Source organism: Sapajus apella, unplaced genomic scaffold (genome assembly GCF_009761245.1).
Source record: "Sapajus apella isolate SASKATOON/1434 unplaced genomic scaffold, GSC_monkey_1.0 scaffold31, whole genome shotgun sequence".
Classification (NCBI taxonomy): domain Eukaryota; kingdom Metazoa; phylum Chordata; class Mammalia; order Primates; family Cebidae; genus Sapajus; species Sapajus apella.
The window spans coordinates 6,327,014-6,346,527 of record NW_022436971.1 but is presented as its reverse complement, the minus strand read 5'-3'; the positions used below and the strand labels follow the sequence as shown (position 1 = coordinate 6,346,527).

The 19,514-nt window shown below is 39.0% G+C and overlaps 1 pseudogene across 1 annotated transcript; it reads right to left on the bottom strand.

The window, feature by feature from the left end:
* Positions 1 to 18,172: 18,172 nt before the first annotated feature.
* LOC116561913 lies at positions 18,173 to 18,743 on the bottom strand (annotated as a pseudogene). Its single transcript, XR_004273668.1, has one exon. The product of XR_004273668.1 is annotated as a ubiquitin-conjugating enzyme E2 L3 pseudogene (transcript).
* Positions 18,744 to 19,514: the final 771 nt, after the last annotated feature.

Sequence of the window (19,514 nt, the reverse complement as noted above, 5' to 3'; positions counted from 1 at the left end):
TACTCTTCTATCCATCCAAACTTTTACTTTCTGATTTCCATTTTCTCTTATTTCCCCTCAGCTCTATAGTTTTACTTTTTTATTTATCTAAATCTTTCGGTATATGTTTACTTCCCATTTTTGTTTGGGCAAAATTTCTTTTTAATTTTTCAGTTATCTTTAGATATTTTAATCACTTTATCTCTTCGCTTTTATAATAAAATAAAAGTTACATTGAAGCATTCCATCATTTCATTTCTTGTCTTTCTAAATTTAAGACTTTCTTCCTTTTATTCACTGGATTCTTTAGCCTTTAATTTCTAATTTTTTTGTTTTTATCATTTGTCTTGTGGCTTCATCTCCTTTAAACATTTAAATATTTTTATTTTAGCATTGGCCTATAATGTCAGGGAGAAATCTTTGGCTTGCTGTGAGGTAAAATTTGTGAAGTGAAGGATTGGGGAGGGAGTCTGTATCCTCATCCTGTGTGCTCCTCCAAAGCTGTGCCTCTGGGGTCCCGGAATTGGATTCCCATCAATTTCTAAGTAAATCCTAAAAGTTTTAACCTAAGTGATGTGTGAAGCCCTCAGGTTTAAATTCCTTCCTTGAGCAATAGTGTTTCTATTACATATACACTTCATCCCTTTTATGAAGTGGCCATGGCCCAGCCTGGGGTCATCCATTGCCCACTCTGGAAAATCCCAAAGCCAGGAGAGCAGGAAACTGCACCACGGATAATAGGGATGAGAGGCACATGGCTTCCAAACTGTTTTGTCCTTGACACCAGACCAAGCACCCAAATCAGCGGGCACTGGCTGCTCTGGAAAAGTCTTGCCATAGACTCAACCATCAAGAGAGTATATTCTCTTGAAGGAAAGTCATCTTGGCTCACATCCTAGAGTTCAGAATTTGTCTTCGTCTCAAAGCAGCCATCACCATTCCAGTATGATGTAAAATTAGACAGAACAGGATACACTATATTCTAAGCTATTATTGTAGCATCCAAATAATTGACCTTTGTAGCCAATGAAATTAAAATAGTTTTTTTAATGTACTTTAAGTTCTGCAGTACATGTGCAGATCTTGCAGGATTGTGGCATAGGTACACACATGCTATGGTGGTTTACTGTCTCCATCCCCCCAACACCTACATCAGGCATTTCTCTCAGTGTTATCCCTCCCCAACCTCCCCACCCCCTGCTGTCCCTCCCCTAGTCCCCATCCCCCAAAACACTCCAGTGTGTGATGTTCCCCTTCCTGTGCCCATGTGTTCTCATTGTTCAACACATGCCTATGAGTGAGAATATGTGGTGTTGTCTCCAGATGTTTTAATGATGGCCATTCTAACTGACATGAGATGGTATCTCAATGTGGTTTTGATTTCCATTTTTCTAATGACCAGTGATGATGAGAGTTTTTTTATATGTTTGTTGGCCTCATAAAGGTCTTCTTTTGAAAAGTGTCTGTTCATATCTTTCACCCACTTTTGAATGGGTTTGTTTTTTTCTTGTAAATCTGTTTTAGTTCTTTATAGATCCTGGGTATTAGCCCTTTGTCAGATGGGTAGATTGCAAACATTTTTTCCCCATTCTGTTGGCTGCCAGCTTACTAGCCCCATCAAGCTAACATTGACCTTCTTCACAGAACTGGAAAAAAACACTTTAAACTTCATATGGAACCAAAAGAGAGACCACATAGCCAAGACAATCCTAAGCAAAAACAACAAAGCGGGAGACATCATGCTACCTGACTTCAAGCTATATTACAAGGCTACAGTAATCAAAACAGCATGGTTCTGGTACCAAAACAGATATAGACCAGTGGAACAGAACAGAGGCCTTAGAAGCAATGCTACACATCTACAACCATCTGATCTTTGACAAACCTGATGAAAGCAAGCAATAAAAAAAGGATACCCTGTTTAATAAATGGTGTCAGGAAAACTGGCTAGCCATGTGCTGAAATTGGACCCCTTCCTGACATCTTACACTAAAATCAACTCCAGATAGATTAAAGATTTAAACATAAGACCTAACACCATAAAAACCCTAGAAGAAAACATAGGCAATACCATTCAGGACATAGGCATAGGCAAGGACTTCATGACTAAAACACCAAAAGCAATGGCAACAAAAGCCAAAATAGACAAATGAGATCTAATTAAACTCCAGAGCTTCTGCACAATAAAATAGTTATTTTAATCTGAACAATACTTTAGGCCTTTTCATGCCCTTCCCATTCCCTATCTCTTATGATCTTCATATGTAAGCCATGAGGAATACACTCAAATGATCAATGAATGAACCTGAGGACAAGAAGTATGCAGCAGATCCAGATCCAGAACCCAGGTCTCCTGCCTTCCCCCAGCATTCTTCCTGCTGTGCCAGGTGCCAGGCCACCCCTTAACATCACCCACAGCAAGAACCCTCGCACCAATGGGGAGAACATGTCTGCCCTCACAGCCTCATTTCAGGAGCCATAGCCCACCTGCAAGTTGGGTCCTAAAGTTATTTTCTATTTTAAAGACAGACCAGGAACACATGTACTTAAATTCATCTATTTTTAGAGTGCAATTGACCAGGGCAAGGGCAAGAAAGAATGATGTAATTGGACACCTGTGTGACACGGAGTTATTTTGAGGAGAAGGAAGCCTGGGAATACAGAAGCCAAACAAAGCACCTCTGCTCTCCCAAGAAAAGTCTCCCCACAAAGTTCTGTCCCATCAGAGCCTGACTCCTGTTGATCAGGGTGCTCCATCATGAGACCACAGCTTTAATATTTCGGTGTTAAAAAAGTTGCTACAGCAGTCCTAATTTTCCAAACTTGGTCTTTAAACAATATATCTATGTCCAGTATCTGGGACAAAACTTAGCCTCAGGGCTCCAGGTCACTGAACATTATATAACATTGATTGAAACTTTTTGTGAAACAAACAAATTAACTTCCTGAATGAAAAATACAACCTTACCTATTACGGAAAACTAAATCCCAAATGTAAAATCTATCTCTAATAGTCTATCAGGAAAAAAATCCGAACTCAATACCCCTTTGCCTATTGAATAACTCTAATCCCATGCAATCACTCTTTGGTAACCCTGCTTGTCTCTAGTTTGACTCCAGCTTGTTAAAACTAACCCATTTTTCTTCTATGAAAGATGCAATCAGTAGTAAGGAGACTGGAACTCTGGTGATCCCGCTAATCAATCTATGTTCCACAAATGAAAACACTTCCCAACTGGTAATCAGTTTTCAATGATGAAGTAATTAAATATTTCACTCTGAATTCCCTCTGCTCTGCATCTGGGGCTTCATAAATGCTACATTTTCTAAGCCCCTGCATGCATAGGCCTTTATAAGCTCTCTAAAATTCCATCAAAACAGCACAAAAGCAAAGGGAAATTTGACAATTAAGTGTTGAACTTGATCATTCCCATTAGCCAGGCCAGGTAACACAGACACACCTGATCTATACTTGGCCCTGAGTTATCAAAAAAACATGATTCCAAAGTTTTGGGAGTTCAAGACCTAAAAGTGGAAGCCAAATGTTTTCTTATTTAACCTTGATGAAGTGCTTTGGGGAAATGAGAGATGAGCCTGAGTCTTCCAAACAGATGTCTGTCTCGGTTTGATTTCATAACAATGGCTCCTCTCCTGGAGTTCTCTCCACCATTAAAATGCAGCACTCATACCCAATGGGGGAATGAAAAATGCCAATGCCAGAATGATTCAAAGTTGCACGTTTAGTTGTCTGACCAAGATGGAGTAAGAATTGTTATCAAAACCCATTTCTTAACATTTAACATTTATTCAAATAATTGGCTGTTGTAGATACCTATGCCAGAAGTTGAGGCCAAATGGTCTTGTTAAGATATCTTTAATCTTTCTCTTCATATGTGTGGTCAATCATCAACTGGCTATTACAAGGAGGGATAAAAGGATCCAGAATGAGCAATCCTCAAGGCTTGACTGCGAGAGGCATTGATTACATGAAATTCTCGGTATCCTCTCACAGTCACTCCCTACCCATTGACCTCTGGAAAACTGCCATTGGCAATAAGTAATCATGTGCATTTTAAGGTCCCTATCATGGTTCAAACTCTTCAAGTTTTATAATTTTAAAACGACTGCCACAATCTCCTACCTCTAAGGAATTCTCAGCTCAGAGGGCAGTGGGAGAAGAAAGAATAAACCAAATGCATGTGCTCCTTCAGGTCAGGGAGAACATAAATAATGTGCTTTGTCCCAGAGGAACTCCTAACTAATCAGGCATAGAAGAGAACCAAATGAGAAGGGATGAAATGAGCAGCACATCTTCATAAAGAACAAGACTGCATTTAAAGTCATAGATACAGTGGAAAGAACCCTACGCTAGGAATCAGAAGGCCTGGGCTTTAATCCTGGGTATAGCACCTGATAGCCATCTACCTTGACAACTCAAAGAGCTCCTTGAGGGAATGGCACATCCTCTCTACAGAGGAATTGGGTATATGTTCCCTCAGGTCCATCCCACATTGACATGCTGTATTTCCAGAAAATGTTCCCAGCCTCGAAAACCAGGGAAAGGAAGCACTGCCCACTAAGCAGTAAGGCATCTTAACCTCCCAGTTGAAAAATTCACTAATAATACTAGTAGTAGTACTAGTATCAGCAGCAGAAAGAGCAGCTGCCATTAAGTGAGTACCTACTAAGTTTCCACGTACCATGCTGAGCTTGTTTCATAAAATATCCCATTCAGCCCTCTCAACTTTATGAGGTAGGCACTACTGTTCACCTTTGAAACATGAGGCATAGTTAATCTCATTACTGGGTATATACCCAAAGGATTATAAATCATTCTGTCATAAAGACACATGCACATGTATGTTCATTGAGGCACTATTTACAATAGCAAAGACGTGGAACCAACCCAAATGTCCATCAATGATAGACTGAACAAAGAAAATGTGGCACACATACACCGTGGAATACTATGCAGCCATAAAAAGTGATGAGTTTATGTCCTTTGTAGGGACATGGATGAATCTGGAAACCATCATTCTCAGCAAACTGACACAAGAACAGAAAACCAAACACCGCATATTCTCACTCATAGGCAGGTGTTGAACAATGAGAACACGTGGGCATAAGGAGGCGAACATCACACACTGGGGTCTGTTGAGGGTGGGGTGCTAGAGGAGGGACAGCAGAGGTGCAGGGAGGTGGGGAAGGGAAAACTGTGGGAGAAATGCCTGATGTAGGTGATGGGGGACAGAGACTGCAAACCACCATGGTATGTGTGTGCCTATGCAACAATCCTGCAAGATCTGCACATGTACCCCAGAGCTTAAAGTACAATTAAAAAAAAAAAGCATGAGGCATAGTTTAAGTAGCTTGCCCAAAGTCAAAGTCACAGGGCTAACAAGTAACAGCATTTGAATTTGAACTTTCATCAGTCTGAGTCCAAAGCCAAACCTCTTAATTGCTACATTCATCTGTCTTCACAAAAGCAAACCCACAAAAGGCGGTGATCAGAAATCTGCAGTTTAGTTGTTAGCAGATTTTCTAATGATACCTTTGCAGTCCATAAAAACCACCCATTTGTATGTGGGCATTTAATATATGTGTGTATATGTGTGTGTATATATGTGTATATATGTGTGAGTGTATGTACATATATATACATATGTTAAAAATTCTCTGATTCTGAGTGCAACTTCATAATAAATTACTGTGCTAAAATTTTTTAAATAATATTTCTTAAACCAGATAATATTGAACATATTAAACAAATACATTAAGAAATACTATTAACATTTACACTTCCAAGATAACAGATTTTCAAGATTTTTCTTATAAACGAATATAATAGGCACATTTTGAAATTAGTTTTAGTTGGTTAAATGAAATTAGTATTTGAATGTTCCCATTTTGCTACCATATGTTTAAATTTTCAGCGTTTCTGTGCAACTTAACAAGTGGATGAGTTTCTGAAATTGTAAAATCCTACAGTCCCCTTAAACCTGTCATGAGCCATATAACAACGTTTCACTCAGTGACAAACCACCTATATGACAGTGGTCCCATAAGATTGCAATACCTTATTATTTAATGTACATTTTCTATTTTTAGGTATGTTTAGATATACAAATACCACTGTGTTACAATTGCCTACAGTATTCAGTATAGTAACATGCTATACAGGTGGTATTCTGGGAGCAAAGAGGCTACACCATGTAGCCTAGGTGTGTAGAAGGCCATACCGTCTAGGTTTGGTAAGTACCCTCTATGATGTTTGCACAATGACAAAAATCACCAAATGACACATATCTCAGAAGTTATCACTGTAGATAAATGATGCATGGCTGTACTTCACATTTGAATGCCTTGATTTAATTTTTACAGATATTTTATCTATTCATAATAAAGGTCATTCTGATTTAAGCTAAAAAAAATCCAGAAGACTCATACAATAAGCAGAGTAGTCAAAATACGTCGCTAATTTGGCAATATAATGAAGAATGTCTCAAGTTATATTTGTCTATCTCCCAAATTCTTATCTTCCTCAGCCTAAATGTTCTTTCTGTTGGCAAATATATTAAATGGAATAAATTATGCCAGGCATCACTCTAAAACATCTCTCTTATGAAGAAAAGGATTTGAACATGCTTATGTACCTACAAGTTCAAAATGAAGACCAAAGTTATTTTTTAATTTGTCAAATAAAAATTTATACATATTTATAGTATACACATGACATTTTTAAAGACCAAAGTTCTTTCATGAATTTGGTTACAGTAATATAAGATCAGCTTAAGAATCACCTTACAAGATCAATTAAAGCTATGAACAAAATACCTCAAGAAATTGCAGAACTGGCCATTTTACCAACCTGAAAGATTATCAGCACTGTGTTTGGGGCCAAACGAAGAAAGAAATAGAAAAGGGTCTGCTTTTGAATAATGCTGTTATTATTATAGGAGACATTAATAGACAGTATGTCAAATGACCTAGACATTAATCTAAGAGATCATTAAATTAAAACATGTTTTAACCTTGCATTTATGAATGTACAGACGATAGTAACTGTTCAATTAATACTGCTAGTTAATACCAATGAGGAAGAAATGGTTGGGAAAATACTATTTGTTCTGTAGAAAAACATCAATGCAAACTAATAGAAGTAAAATAAATATTTAAGGTGTTAAAATCAATACTTTCTAAGTCTGTAACAAATCTGATACGAAGAAAAAGTGATGTTGTGATCTGAAGTGGTCTTGCTGCCATGATAGGACAGTAGGACCACAGGTTTTACATCTTCTTCAATATCTGACATCATGGGATTCAGATAAGAACTTTATTCATAGGGGTCTCCTGTACAAACATCTGAATTCTCTATTAAATCATGTTATCATGGTGGTGATCCTAATAAAACCCATGCACTATAGTTTATACTAAGAAATTTGATCACAATATAACTCTATGTTGTTTTAAATAAAATTATCTTGGCTGCCCAAAAGAAAAATTTTAAAGAGGTTATGAGCTAAAATTTATTCATGGGTGAGGGAGAGGAATAAGTTCCACTTTGCAGATTGGCTTAAGGATAAGCATTAGCTTCCAGACGTAGTTTGACACCTGAATTAGCTTAACCAGAAATTGCAAAGTCCCCATAAAACCACACTAAAGTACATTTATAAGGTTTATAGATTCAAAGTAAAAACTCATCTTTGAAAAATGAAGTTAACAAAATGGTTCATTGATAATATTTAAGTAATATTTTGAATATTAATTGTTTGAATAGTAATGACTAAGAATTACTAAGACCAGTAGAGCAACGTATGTAAAAATTGTCATTTTGAAGTTATATATTCAATTTGATTTAAAATCCAATTATATTCTCATAAGTAATTGCAGCATTACATCTACCAATGAAAAAAGAAAAGAGAATCCTGCTAAATTTAAATAAAGGATCATAACTTTGATGTTGTCATTCAAACTTTAACAAGACTAAATCAACTATAAACTGGCTAAGGGAAAGAAAAGGTTTCTATCTACTAGAGGACAATAAATTGATATGCAACTCTTCTGCCATTTCCATACCACTGAGCAAGCATTATTTCTTTGAGAACTTGTGTAAACTCGTTTGTCTTAAATGATGACTTAAGAATGTGAAGGCATCATCATTAAAAAGCATTGATGAAGACTTGTGTGCAGCCATTTCAGCATGAACACTGTGTTTAAAAAGGTATGACCAAAAAAGTTTTAAAATACTAGAATTTGTTATATTTTCTCTAATAATGTATATATATTAATTATAAAATATAAAATAATTATAAAATATAAAAACAATGTTATAAATGTTCTCCCCAAGCCCCACATAGATGCCTCCTAACCCTGTCCAAGTTAGCCTATACACATATTTTTATTATCTGAGTATTCCATATTTTGAAAGTATATGTGAAACATTGATTTATCTTAAAACTCTGTGTTACATGGGAAAAAAACTTCCAGAGAGGTTTTGTGCCACCAATTAATTAGGGACAAAGGCAAGATTAGAATCCAGAATGCTCTACTTTCCACCCAGCCAGCATTGCTCTGATTGGGAACATTAGGTACTGAAATGGATTTTATGCTAAACAATCATGAGCTGTCCTGTCCATCCTCCCAAATCAGCCCTACATCTTCCACCTCCTTGTCTCTGGTCATGCCAAGCTCCCCAGCTGGAATGCCCTCTCTCTCTCCTGTCCATTACTAGAGTGTTTCTCATCCCTATATGCCACTTGCCTGACCATGCTGAGCCACACGGCTCTGTCCGTCTTAATCTTGCTGGTGTCCACTATCCTAGTCACCCACACAGCATTTACTCAGAACACAATGGCTGGTTCCATTTACCCATCTATTCCATCCCTGTAACTAGGTTGAGTCAGGGATTGCTTCTAAGCTTTCTGCCAATCCTTAGTGCATCTAGAAAATGCCTTATAGGTGCTTGTGATGGTTAACATTGAGCGTCAACTTGATTGGATTGCAAGATGCAAAGTAATGTTCCTGGGTATGTCTGTGAGGGTGCTGCCAGATGAGATTAACATTTGAGTCAATGGACTGGGAGAGGCAGACCCAACCTGAATCTGGGTAGGCATCATCTAATCAGTTGCCAGTGTGACTAGAATAAAGCTGGCAGAAGATGGAAGGAGCTGACTTGCTGATGAGTCTTCCAGCCTCCATCTTTCTTTCGTGCTGGATGCCTCCTGCCCTTGAACATCAGACTCCAAGTTCTTCAGTCTTTGGGCTCTTGGACTTACAATAGTGATTTGCCAGGGGATCCTGGGCCTTTAGCCATAGACTGAAGGCTGCACTGTCAGCTTCCCTACTTCTGAGGTGGCTGGCTTCCTTGCTCCTCAGCTAGCAGACAGTCTATTGTGGGACTTCACCTTGGGATTGTGTGAGTCAATACTGCTTAATAAACTCCTTTTCATATATGTATCTATCCTATTAGTTCTGTCCCTCTAGAGAACCCTGACTAATACAGTGCTCATCAAATGATCAATTAGTTAATTGACTATGGACTTCAAATATCTTCCATTGACTCCTAGAATCCTATATCTGTAGACACTTTGAGCTGCAAAATCTGAGAAGAGTCATGTACTTGCTACTTTTCTGTGAGAAGAACTCTGTGGCCTAGACAGAGGTCACACAACTAGAAAATAGTAGCCTTGAGAACAAGCCAGGTATGACTGACTCCAAACAAAGCACATACTGCACTATCTTAATGTTTCAAGTTCATTGCAAACATGTTTATTTTACAACCAAAAGAAAGCTAATATAATGAAGACTTCATAATTCCAAACTTCTTTAATGAATTCAGTGTCAAATCTAAAATAATTCCTTACAAATGTACTGCCTGATTTTGAACCAAGATGTCCTCATGTTTAACAAACTGGTATGCAAGTGTATGAAAGGGATCTTAAATGTGGCATCTCTTTCTAGCCTTTTTCCAATTCAGCAAGTATTTTCTGAATTCCTACCATGTGACACTGTGTGAGTTGCTAATATCTATACTAAATGCTAGTAAAGCCCAAGCTTAAATGAACACCTGAACACCACTGTATTTAGGAAGATAGAAGCGGTGGGTTCAAATCTTGGCTCCACCACATATTAGCTGACTTGCTGAGTGTTCCAGCCTCCATCTTTCTTTGTGCTGGATGCTTCCTGCCCTCTAACATCAGACTCCAAGTTCTCCAGTTTTTGGACTCTTAGATTTATACCAGTGATTTGTCAGGGATCTCAGGCCTTCAGCTACAGATTGAAGGCTGCACTTAAAGTTACTTAAACATGCCTCAGTTTCCTCATCTGTAAAAGTTGTGATCTTAAACAAGTTACTTTACTCTGCCTCAGTTTCCTCATCTGTAAAAGGTGAAAAGAAATTATTTCTACCTCATCGAGTTGTTGGGAGAGTTAAATATGGTAATTGTCATAAACAAGTGCTTGTAAATGCTCAGAAATACTTTCATTGCCTTTTTTCTCCTGGGCTAACCATTTCACTTTGAATTCTTGGGTCATGAATTAACAAAAGGCAAAGATCCCAACCACCCATACTTGCAGGGACTGGTCTCCTAATAACCATACCCTAAAGGCTACATAGTTAGTCTTTTATGTAACGGTGCAACCCTGGAAGGACTCAGGACTCCAGCCAGGAAAGTCTTAAGGCTAGAAGCACTGAGTAGCACAACAGTCTCCTGGCTGTCTATGATTACATGGCACCCTACAATTTAAAATCCTAAGGAAAGGGTGAGCTTGGATTCAGAGGTGCACCCCAAAGCATTCCACAGGCTGGATGCCACAGAGAAGAAAGCAGTTCCATTCAGGGTCAGACCCGGAGAGAATAGCTCCCTTTATTCTCAAACACAATGAATTTCTAATATGATGGACAGATTAATATTATTAACTTTGGCAAATCCACAGCCCTCCAACCCCTTGAGGGTGGAGAAGTGACTTGTTGATTTGGAAAGTCTCCAAAAATAATTTCACGCGAGAAATATTTCTCTTGGATGGTCCCTACAGAGGAAGTGTGCTAAATTAGAAACTGTAACCTGGAGGTATCGTGTAACGACACTGATGCTTTGGTTGAAAGGTTAGCAAGGCATGCCATGTCCCAAAACATGGCTTGCTCAGGACACCAAAGCAAGGGGTAATGAAATTTCCAAATTTTGATCTTGGAGAGACTATGGCTTGAGTACGAAGAGCCAAAGGCAGTTACAGACCACACCAACCTGGATGAGATGCAAGACTTAAATTGTGAGGAATGTCACCCACAAAACTTGTGCCAGCGAAGAGTAGATAAAGACCTTCTGTGTGTGTGAAAAAAAGGGAACTTTCAAGGGAAATGAGGAAGGAGCTCTGAGCTCTGTGTGATAAAATTTCAGGGGTTTCCCTTATGGGGAAACCTCTTACGGGTTTATACTATACATGGGGACCAGAGGACAGACCTGAGTCCACTTGCTGAGAAAATTCAGACCTTCAGTACAACTAAGCAAAGTTGGAATGAGAGATCTGTCCTACTCGGAAGCAGCTGTTCATCTTGAGCAAACTCTAAAGGGCCAGAAAGTTCAGAAAATTTAAGAACTAAGAGATGGGAAGCACCCAAGAGATCACTTTATTTATCCTCCTGGCAGTTGGGTTGTTTTGTCCAGTCCTTCCTCCAGTGTTTGATCTTCCTCCTGGCTAAGAGTCCCCAGTCCCCTGGAGACACAGTCCCCTGGAGACACATGCTGTTGGGAAGCATTTCATGATTTCTATCCTATTTTCTTTTCCTTTGAGTTTCAACACTACAGGTCTTGTTCAATGAGGCCAGATGTTTCGTGGAAGATTTGGGATCAAACCAAGGAAGAGTGGATCAGAAACAGTCAGAAAGCTCTGCATGTCTTCAGCAACTACCAACAGCAGTGAGTGCTTCAGAAGCAACAAGATCATAGGCTGGAGAGATGGGAAATCATCAGGAAGCCAGGGCCAATGAACTTTTAGAGGTCTTTGGAAAGCTCCTCTGACTTTCACGTCCTCGTCTCTCTTTCCTAATTTACCTCCAGGAACTAAAGACTTTTATCTTACAATGACAGCCAAAGCTTCAAAAGGGTGAATAGTATTGTTGCCAAAGGAGGAACAGCCAATATCAGCTCTTTTCCAAACCCAGTCCCTGATAGAATTGCTCTCTGTGAACTCAGATGAAGAGATGACATCTGTTCTGATTATTGTGATATACCACATTGCAGAGCACAAAGCACATCGATCTTTAATAAGTATGTGTCCAGTTGAGTGGCATCACACACTCAGACACCTAAGGCAGCAGGAAGCACTTCACAAATCCAGTTATAAAAAGCAACTGACCAACATGTATGGCTGAAGCTTTTAAGGATACCTCTGTCAACTTATCATTTTAATTGCCCCAAATGGCCCTACTGAAAGGTGTCCTTGTTTATCGTTTTGAGGAAGACACCTATGGGCAACTGCCTGCCTGGCATGTGGATATTGCAAAGATCAATGTGAACCTATCATCTCTAAGGCAGGGTGGGATTAGCCCAGGAGACAAACTGTTCTGCCACTTACTAACTTTATAACCCTGAACAAGTTACTCATTTGTGCTTTAGTTTCTCCATCTGTAAAATGGGGATAATTATATTTACCTTACACAGTCATTATGAGATTAAGTGCTTAAACACATGCCTGTTTAACAGTAAGTGCTAAATAAATGTTAGCTCTCTTATTTCTCCTTTCTTGTATCCCCAATCCTGTCTCTCTCCTGTGTTCCCTGTGTCACTATTCACCGAAGTACAAAGCCAAAAAACCCAGTCTCATTTTATTAACAGACTTCTCCTGCTCACTCTCTGTTACCAACCCCCAGACACCAATCAGTCTCCAGTCTTCAAAAGTCTATGTATTAATATATCTTGTCATCCTTTATTCACTGACTCTGTCTTAGCTCAGGCCCCAAGCTTCTCTTGCTGGATTATGTGATATAATATTATCCCCTGGGTTCCTCCCCTATCCTCCTTCAACCTGTCTTCCATAAGGCTTCTAGAGTAATCTTTCTATACTAAAGATCCAATCATGTCTTCCTCCTCTTAAATCTATCAGTAGTTTCCACTCACCATAACTTCTGTTTTGCCTTCAAAAGTCAGTGAAACTTAATAGCCAAACTATGGAAATAAGCTAAGTATCCACTGATGGATAAATGGATAAAGGAAATGTGGGATGTGTGTGTATATGTGTGGGTGCACACACACAATGGAATAATATTCCAAATTTAAAAAGAAGGAAATCCTGTCATTTGTGGCCACAGAAATAAAACAAAAGATATACTAAGTGAAATAAGACACCGAAAGACAAATACTACACTATATCTATGCAACATCTTAAAAAGTCGAACTCATAAAAATGGAGAGTCGAACAGTGGTTATGAGGGGTTAAAGGGTGGGCAAAATGGAAGATGCTGGTTAAAGGTTTCAAACTTTTACTTACAAGATGAATAAGTTCTGGATACGTAATGTGCAACATGGTGACTATAGTTAATAATGTATTCTTAAAATTTGCTAGGAAACTAATCTTAAGTATTCTCACCACACAGACACACACACATACACACACACATAAGGATTATGTTGTACACCCTGAATATGCAGTGTAAGATTTTTATTTGTCAATTCTACCTCAATAAAGCTGAAAAAACTTAGTGAAACTATTTGCACTGCCCCCAGGCGGATACACACACTCTGTTCCTGATGATCCCCAGCACACAGCTGTATCATAGCTCTTGGGACATTGTTCTCTGTCTCCCTCACTAAGTTATCAGCTCCTTAAGAACAGCACTGTCTTTTACTTAATTCTCTAATGCTCATAGATATTTGTTAGATGGACAGAATTATAGGTAGAAGGCAAAACAGGAGAAGAGACTCCTCAAAACGCTCATCAGACCAATGAGGAGAGGATCAAAGCCAAGATTTTCTAGCAGCGAAAATAAGAAAGATCATGGAGCCTATAGGAAAAAATTGCTTTGCTAGAATCATCTCCCATATTAGAGCATGTGAATATTGAGGAAAAACTCTCAGGGTTGGTTTCAAATAGGAGACCTTGGCAAAAACGATTTTAACAACGCAAATGGAAGCAAAACTGGGGAAGAAACCCAAACTATCATTATTAATTACTCTGTCACTTTAATTCATTATATTCTAGCACAAGCCAAGCTAATTAGATCTTATTTTGCAAACAAAATTTTCATGGCCTGCTACATAAAATTCTTCTCTAATAGGTAGCATCTGCTGCATTTATTTCATCCATTAATTTTGCAACTTTCTCCAAAACAAACACTAGGCTCATGTGATGTGATTCAGACAGTTGAAATGAGCTATGCAGCCGGGGGGTACAATGCAATCTTGCTCCCCAAGTCAGCCAGTCTTCCTGGATATACCTTCCCAAACAGTCTATCTGGATGGGTGCTGGCCTGCTAGCCCAGTCCCCTGTAGTCTGTGCCCACAGAGAAGAGAGAAGCTCAGTTGTCCTCCAAGAGAGCCTGCATTCAGAACTCATAATCTGAGATGAATTCTGGTGTTAGGTGTGAGGGATTTCAACACAACAAAAACCCAGACAGAGGAGAGGAACCTATGGGCTGTTCTAATCAGAAGCTTCATGGATAAGAGAAAACTGGAATAAGGTCTTGGAATACGATTGTATCAGAACAGAAAGGAGACTCTTCTAGTGTGGTCCTATAGTAAAATTAAGGTACAATGCACTGTGCTTTCCTTCCATTAGAGAACAAAGAAGTAGGTACACATTTGCAAGGTAAATAATGTGGCAAGAATTCCCTAAGTACACTTGGCATGCCCAGCCCTGTGCTGATCAAGAGATTCAAAGAAGCAGACAGCATGGTCCATGGCCTTGGCAAAGAGATGACACATATAAAGTAAAAATGCCAAAAGGATTGAACCCCCATAAGGGCCTTACCATGGGTCTCACCCAGCCTTGTTGTCTCCTCCCAGGTTTCCAGCAGGCTCTTGTAGAAAGCACAGAAGCTTTAGGCCTTTGCATCTGCTCAACCCATCTCCAGCCTCCATCTTTCTCATGATGAATGTGGGTGGGTGGTACTCCCTTGGGGACCTGTCAGCCCTCATTTATTCTCCCAGTGACCAGTGTTTTCCTTGGTGAAAGACCTTGAGAAGGTGATGAATAAGGTGGGCATGGGCTCTGCCTCTATGAAACTCACATCCCAGTGTTGGCTCATGAGCTAGAAATCAGTAATGCAGCAGACACCAGAGGACTACTCTCTTAATCCAATCTATGCTTTGGAGCCTACTCCCATTCAATTGCACATACTGGGAAAGATTTTCTTCTATGCCTGCACACACATGCATACACACACACACACACACACAAACACACACACATCCCATCTGGAAACCTCTCCTCATCCTTTGATCTGTTTGTCTATCTTACTCACTTAAATGAAAACTCTATGAAAGTAGGAACAACATTGATTTTGTTTACCATTATACAATCAGGACCTAGAAGACTATTGAATACATATCAATACATATCTATAAATGAGTGAATGGAGAGATTAGAGCATATCTTCTGGCCTGAAGGTAGAAATGTGTGTGAAATATGAAATAACCGTCAGAAGGCCCCTGTGAATGGAGTCGAGGAAAAAGCCCCACAAAAGGCAAGACAACTTTCTCACTGCCTGCACTGCGCTTCTGTCCACAGTTTAAGCAGGTGTGGCCAATTGCCCTTTTACTTTTTTCCAGGTTAATTGAGGCATAATTGACAAAAATTGTATGTATTTAAGATGTACAACATGATGATGTGATATACACATATATTGTGAAATAATTGTAATAATCGAGCTAATTAACGTATCTATCACCTCACAGAGTTACCATTTTGTGTGCCTGTGTGGTAAGAACACTTAAGATCTGCTCTTTTGAATGCAAATCAGAGCCACAATGAGATATCATCTCATACTAGTCAGAATGGCTATCATTAAAAAGTCAAAAAATAACAGATACTGGTGAGGTTTCAGAGAAAAGGGAACATTTGTACATTGCTGGTGGGAATGTAAATTAGTTCAGACATTGTAGAAAGCAGTATGGCGATCTCTCAAAGAACTTAAAACAGAATTGCTATTCAACTCAGCACTCTCATTATTGGGTATACACCAGAAGGAATATAAATTATTCTATCATAGGGACGGGAACGGTAGCTCATGCCTGTAATCCCAGCACTTTGGGAGGCCAAGGTGGGTAGATCACCTGAGGTCAGGAGTTTGAGACTAGTCTGGCCAAAATCGCAAAACCGCATCTCTGCTAAAAATAAAAAAGAAAAATTAGCTGGGCATGGTGGCATGTGCCTGTAGTCCCAGTTACTTGGAAGGCTGAGGATCATTTGAACCCAGGAGGTGGAGATTGCAGTGAGCCAAGATGGCACCACTGCACTCCAGCCTGGGCAGCAGACTAAGACTCTGTCTCTACCCTCAAAAAAATTATTCTACCATAAAGACACATGCATGCATATGTTCGTTGCAGCACTATTCACAATAGCAGAGACATGAAATCAACCTAAATGCCCATCGATGATAGACTGGATAAAGAAAATGTAGTAAATATATACCATATGATACTATGCAGCCATAAAAAGGAATGAGATCATGCCCTTTGCAGGAACATGGATGGAGCTAGAGGCCATTATCTTCAGTGAACTAACATAGGGCAGAGAACCAAATACCACACAATCTCATTTATAAGTGGGAACTAAACATGGAGAACACATGAACACAAGAAAGGAACAAGAGACACCAGGGCCTACTTGAGCATAGAGAAACTACCTATCGGGCTCTATGTTTATTACCTGTGGAATGAAATAATCTGTACACCAAACCCATGTGACATGCAATTTACCTGTATAACAAACCTGCATATGTATCCCTAAACCTAAAATAAAAGTTTATAAAATAAATTTGTCCTTTTGCAAATTTCAAGTAAAAAAATAGAGTATTATTAACTACAGACAGCATGATATACATTAGATCCCCAGAACTCATTTAGCTTATAACTGAAAGTTTGTACCCTTTGACCAACATCTCATCTGCCCCTGATAACCACCATCCTACCATCTGCTTCTAAGAATTCGGCATTTTTAGATTCCTCATATAAGTGAGATTATGTAGTATTTGTCTTCCTGTGTTTGGCTTATTTCACTTAACATAATGTCCTCCAGGTTCATCCATTTGTTACTAAAGGCGGGATTTTCTTCTTTTTATGGCCAAATAATATACCATTGCATATACACCACATTTTCTTTATCCATTCATCTATTGACAAACACTTATGTCATTTCCATATTTTGGGCCTTGCTAATAATGCTGCAATTAAACATAGTAGTACAGATACCTCTTTGAGATACTGATCTCATTTCCTTTGGATATACATTTCCAGAAGTAAGATTGCCTAATCATAAGGTAGTTCTATTGCTAATTTTTTTTAGAAACCTTCATACTGTTTTCCATGACAGTTATAGTCTTTCCCTTTTAAAAAAGCAAAAACTTTCTTTTTCCCAACTTTTACTTTAAGCTCAGGGATACATGCACAGAATGTGCAGGTTTGTTACATAGTTAAACATGCGCCATAGTGGTTTGCTGCACAGATCACCCCATCACCTAGGTATTAAGCCCAGTAACCATTAGCTATTCTTCCTGATGCTCTTCCTCTTTCCACCCCCCACCCTTCGACAGGTCCCAGTGTGTGTTGTTCCCTCCATGTGTCCATGCATTCTCATCATTCAGCTCCCACTTATAAGGGAAAATATGTTGCATTTGATTTTCCGTTCCTGTGTCAGTTTACTGAGCATAACGGCTTCCACTTCTATTCATGCCCTTGCAAAGGACATAATCTCATTCTTTTTCTTTTTCCTACTGCATTTTAGGTTTTGGGGCACATGTGAAGAACATGCAAGACTGCCGCACAGGCACACACATGGCAGGGAATAATAAACTGCCAGAAAGTGGGAGTGGCAAGGGTAGAAAGGTTACCACAACTTTTTTTTTTTTTTTTTACTTTTTTTTATAAATCTTATGGGCTAAATGTAACTTGAAGATTTTGGATAAAATTGGACAAGAAAAGAAACACCATTGTTTTGAAGTAGATTGAAGCAGTGATTTTTAAAACAAAGAGAGCAGAACTAGAACATCTTAAATTTTTAATCCTTTCTTTACAGGTTACCTAGACCATTTTTGATTAAGAAAACTATAGAAAGTTAGTAACTACCACAAGCGAACACCAGGCGGTGGCACGTGTCAATTTCCACAGAGTCCTGCTTTGCGGGATGTCTGAATGCACTGCACGAGGTCTCTGCTCACACCTGCTGGAACCAATAGTGGCAGATTTTAGTCCACAGGTCGCTTTTCCCCATATTTCTTTGTAAATTCTTCAGCATTCTTACAGAATTTTTTACGGTCCTTAGAGTATGCTTCAGCTAGGTCAGCCCGAAGTGGGTTCTTGGGCTGGGGGTCATTCACCAGTGCTATGAGGGACTGGATTACTTGGTCGGTTTTGGTTGCTGGCTTCCAGTTTTCAGCACTAATTACTGGGAGACAGACCTGCCCCTTTTCATCGATGTTCGGGTGATAGATCTTTGTTTTAAATGTGATCTTCGGTGGTTTGAATGGGTACTCTGCTGGAAAGTTGATTTCGATTCTGAAGGTGAGGGTTGTCAGGAACAAGAAGCCCTTGCCAAGTGAACACGCCTTTCATCTGTGCTGCAGCGTGTTTACTTCTGGATTGGGAACTCCCACTTCTCCTTGCCTCATTCTTTTTTTCAACGGCTGCATAGTATTTCATGGTGTATATGTACTACATTTTCTTTATTAAGTCTATCATTGATGGGCATTTAGGTTCAATTCCATGTCTTTCCTATTGTGAATAGTGCTGCAGTGAACATACATGTGCATGTGTCTTTATGGTAGAATGAAGACACATGCACATATATGTTCATTTAATTCTTTTAGGTATATACCCCATAGTGGGATTGCTGGGTCAAATGGTTGTTCTGCCTCTATGTCTTTGAAGAATCACTACACTGTCTTCTACAATGGTTGAACTAATTAACACTCCCTCCAACAGTGCAAAAGCATTCCTTTTTCTCTACCACCTTGCCAGCATCTATTGGTTTTTGACTGTTTAATAATGGCCATTCTGACTAGTCTGAGATGGTATCTCATAGTGGTTTTCATTTGCACTTCTCTAATGATCAGTGAGGCTGAGCTTTTTTTCATATGTTTCTTGGCCACATATATGTCTTCTTTTGAGTAGTGTCTGTTCATGTCCTTTGCCCACTTTTTAATGGAATTTTTTTTTCTTGTAAATTTGTTTAAGTTCCTTGTAGATCTTAGATATTACACCTTTATCAGACAGGTAGATTACAAAAATTTTATCCCATTCTGTAGGCTGTCTATTTACTCTGATGGTGGTTTGTTTTGCTGTGCAGAAGCTCTTTAGTTTAATGATATCCTATTTGTCAACTGT